Source organism: Crotalus tigris, unplaced genomic scaffold (assembly GCF_016545835.1).
Source record: "Crotalus tigris isolate CLP2741 ecotype Arizona unplaced genomic scaffold, ASM1654583v1 scf7180000018829.1913635, whole genome shotgun sequence".
NCBI lineage: Eukaryota > Metazoa > Chordata > Lepidosauria > Squamata > Viperidae > Crotalus > Crotalus tigris.
Genome location: NW_024097219.1, coordinates 1,262,819 through 1,267,669, shown reverse-complemented (window position 1 = coordinate 1,267,669; position 4,851 = coordinate 1,262,819).

The window sequence follows — 4,851 nt, the reverse complement described above, 5'->3', positions numbered from 1 at the left end:
ATTCCTGGGTTGGTGACAAACTGCCTTCTATTCTGGGTCCCACCAACACATAGGTTCCATTTCAGTCTCAGATGGCTGCCTTGGGCCTGGGTGGGCCAAATGGCTCCATCATCTTCAGTGGAGCTCTTTCGTCAATACAGTTCTTGAAAGGCCTGGCTGTGAGGGCTAAGTGGGTGAATGGAGAAGTGTAAACATACAAGTCCAGTTGCTCAATTTAGGTGGCCTACAAGTTTCTCACATACAATCTCCTTCTTGTCTTTCTCCACCTGGCTCAGAGCTTGTGTTCAATATTAATGAACTCCTCCTTGCCTCTGTAATTGACTGTGGCGCTGTTTTCGAGGAGTTTTGGCAAGACAGAGAGAAAGGGAATGTGAGGGATGGGGGAGACAGGGGAAAAAAAGCAATAACACAAACTAACAGGGTGAGAGGAACAAGCTTCTGAAACCACATCCTTCCCTGAAATAGAGATCATATATTCATCTGGATCCACGCAAGGCTGGACAAGACACCATTACAGCAAAGAGACCAAAGGCATGGGGGGTACTGATATTTTGTGGCACCAGGGAAGGAGATATGGGACTAGGTGAATAGCCCTGGGACTAGGATGGGATTTTCTGCAAAGATGAAGTGAGGAGTAAAATGCATACCAAGCTGCCTCCTTCCCCATTGCCTCTTTCCTCTTCATACATTAGTTTATTTATACAGAAATGAGGCAGAAAGCCCCAACTCCCTTCCTACAGTCCTGAGTGCCTGAGTTTGAGCAAGCTGTTCAGTGTGGATCAAGAAAGCCCATACTGACAAACAGGGTCTCCAGTTCTGCTCAATGGGCTCATTCACTAGCTGTGATGAATTCATTGGTTCTGGCACATTAGCAGGCAGCTGGCCTTTTTCAGTGGGCCACTAAGACTTCTGGAGCAGGGTAGGATTCACACCTGCTGGTGGTCTATTTGCTTATAAGAGGCAGCAGGGGAAGGATTTTTGAGTCCATACTTTTTAATCCACAAGGACTCATATTATGGGCCCATTCCTAGGTCAGAATGGCCCTACAGGTACAGATGCTCCGAGCGGTTCCTTTCTGCCTTCTATATACTAGTCTGCCCGCTGGGTTAGTATTTTTGTGGGAATCTGAAATCAGGCACAGTTATATCCTGGTAGGTATTTACAAAGCTTTATAGACATTAACTGTAAAATGCTGATAGTAGTAGAGTCACCTTCAGTATCATTGGCAAAACTCTAGAATCCAGAAATCTGTTGTGTACTTTGTTTTCCAACACAGGGACTCAATAGGAATTACTAAGTTGCATTGTATTTCCCTTCTGCCACTGAAACTGCAGAGATGCAGGAGGAATTGATACATGCATGCAGTAGCTTTTTGCAGCATCAATGCAACAAAAGGCTTACACCCAATCAGAATCTTTATGGTGGAGCTTGGAATAAGCAGATTCTGGAAAGGATTCTGCTAAAGAATAACAAATATTAAATTATTAGTGAAGCTGGAGGTTCTGTCTTTCTCAGCCACAAGTTATAACCATCAAATACTGTATACGAACAAAGCACATAATAAAGGACTGAAGTGTAAGAACATTTAATATACTTGAAAGATGTAAGCTCTTTACAGCTGGATGCATGGGTCTATAACTAAGTGGGGAAAAAACAAATGTGGAATGTTTGTGTAGGAGCCTATTAGCCTTTGCTCACCTACAGGGAGATTTTCCAATTGGTAATTTGTATCATGTGACTGACTGACAACATGATACAAGTACCTAGCCTATTGCTATATCTTGTTTTGAGTACTGTAACCTGTTGGCAACACTCGACCTGGATACCACCCAGCCACACAGGTTCAAAATTCCTGGTGGGTGGTATAAATGTGTGGGTTCTATGACTCAGCTTTGTTTATGCCCACATCCTTAATGATTCTGTGTCATTCTATTTTAAGTTCCATCCCTTCCAATAATAATGTCTTCCAATGCCAATGATTCCCAGGCTTTTAGCCAAGGAAACCCATCAATATATTGTGGTCCTGATTTAGCATTCAACTGCCAATTTTAAGTATTGGCCCCAAACCAAAGCCCTTGTATCATCTGAAACACCCGCTGCTTGCTGGCAGTTGACAACCTACCACAATCTTTTGAGTCCCAGTTAGCCTTTGGAATGGCTTTGTGGTTTAAACAGGATTGGCATGGATCAAGCAAAGGATGCTAGACTTGCTTCTCTACATACGTTTTCAGGCCTCTTCTCCCAAGAAAGCAAGGAAGAAAGCTCATCTTTCAGAAACTCTGTCAATTATATTATAGATTAATTACAATGCTTTGGCAGAAAAAAAAACCTATGTAAGAGCTGTTGACATCTGAAGAAAAGGCCTCCAAGTAATGGTAGAAGCTAGTATGATCCATATTGAGAAAAATCACAGGAACAGCAATACTTGACATTTGGGTCATCCTCTGTTCAAGCCCTATTGCTAACCACAATGATTTAGAAAAGTGCCAAATCTCTGCAGCACAAGGCAGGTGTGATACTGCTTTAGTGTGGTCTCATTTTAACTCTCAATAGCTGTCTGGAAACACTTAAAGGAGACCTGAATACCCTCCAGCATTAGCTATTCCAATTCTAATCTTGCTGTTCATTAAACTGTCCCAAACCATGATATTTTTTTTTCTTGGCTACTCTTGAGGAACCTCAAGTTGAGCAAGCTAATCACTCACTGTAGATCTGTATGGGCAGAATGATCTTGTAAAATACCATTTTTACTAAATACTATAATGATTTTTCGGTCCTATTCAAAGATTGCCTGATCATAGGGGAAATGGGACACTTTTTTTTAGGTACCAGCTGTCTTGGTCATATAGAGTTCAATAAATCCATTCTAGTATTCTGGACCATTGGTTATTGATGGGTGCTAAGTATTCATGCTGCTGCTACAAATGGACAAGCAAAGCAAAGATTTGGATAATTCAGGAAACTGAATTCTGGTTCTGTCTTAAGCAAAAGCAGCTGGCTGATTTTTGCTCAGTCGTTCTGTCTCAGCCATAGGAAGAAGGCGATGGTAAACCACTTTCAAAAATCTTGCTAAAAAAACTGCAGGGACTTATTCAGGCAGTTGCTAGGAGTCAACATTGATCCAAAAGCAAAACAAACAAAAACACCACAAACCCCTGAGATTATGATTATATAAACAGGGATGTTTCTGTGAGAAAATATTATCCATAGGAGTAAATTAAAGGCCAGCAACTGGACCGCTATAACCAGTTCAGCCATCAGAAAAAAATCCCCAATATTTCCCCCAGAATAAACTAAGCAATTCAATTTTACTTGTATGAAATGTTGCAACTGGAATGACAGAAGCACAGTCAATTACAAAAGTACTTCATTTATTCTGATCATAATACTGAGAATTTTTCTGATTTTAAAACTGGGCAAAAGTAAATGATCGGACCATTGTATAGAAATGACTAGGGGGCAGAGGGATGTCATAGAAATCTGGCTGGATATTTCTTACAAAATCCTGTGTCCTATAGAAAAAAAACATTACAACAGAACAAGCATTTTCCTAATAAATGTAAACATTCACAGACGTCTGTATATAATGATATTGCAATCATATACGAAGGAGTGTTTGTTATGCAGACTTCCATGCTGCCCTCTGATCTATTGATAAAAATTGGGTTTGCAATGTTGTGCTTTTGGAAAATGAAATAGAATAAGCTAAAACATCCATAATATGAATGAATGGGCTAAAAAATTTGTAGATTAATGTGGCTCTGGAAGCTGCTAATAAGAGACGACTAGGTTATATTATCTTAATAGTGCAAGTGGTCTATACTGATGTACGTGCAGGACTGAGTTTTAAGCCGATAACAGAGGGAACCAAAAGGATTAGCAACAACTCATGTCTGTTGCACCTGTTGTAGCATCTCTTCAGTCCTTGGAAAACTCTTGTTCAGCGTAAGATAAAAAAAATTCTCTCCAGCTGCCCACCACACTGACTGTAGTATATAACCACTTGCCCCGTGTCATTGCTATAAATTACTTTTCAGAAAAAGGAAATGCAGAAGCACAAACAACTTGGGCAGGGGAGGAGGGGGATAAGAGGCCTTATTTCTCATCCCTTCACCCAGCTGGATTGGAATGGGCTACAGCTGGGAATAGAGGAAGCAACACTGGGGAAAATGGCCCGCTGAAACCCTATCCCCAGTGGGATGGCAGGGGCTACAATTCCTTCTCAAGATCTCTTGTGAAACTTTAAACCCAGTAGATGGCTTGGGGGGGTGGGGGGGCTAGGGAGGAAGAAGAGAGACAGCTGCAGTTACCTCCTGGGGGTGATCCTGTGTTTTCTGCCATAGTTCAGTGGTGGAAGGGAAGCATAGAAAGTAGGATATTTAACAGGAGAAAGGGGATACAACCAGAAGGAATATACATTTTAATGTTTCCTCAAAATACCTTTGTTCTACTTCTTGGTATGTTAGATCTTCTGGAATTGTAAGCAGAGAAAGGGACTCCTTTTGATATTTGATGGGCTTTGACCAATCACTAGGGAGACACTAGGGTGGCTGTTTGGCCTGGAAGGGGGGGGGGCGGACTAGTTCCACTGGGCTTTGCGGTATCCTGAGACAGATTCCCAGGCTCTGAAAGAGTGACCAGTTGCTAGATCAATTTCGGGGAGATGTTGGTAGTGGAGTTCATGGTGGCTTAAATGGAACAGCAGCTAATGCAGAACAGATGTTATGCATGAGCAAACCTCGTAAGAATGGACACTCCACCATTAGCCTTTCCATACTATTGTGTAATACACAGGTGCACATGCTATGTGTGCAAGCAACTCACACAGATGCAAGTGAATGAGTTTAGTCC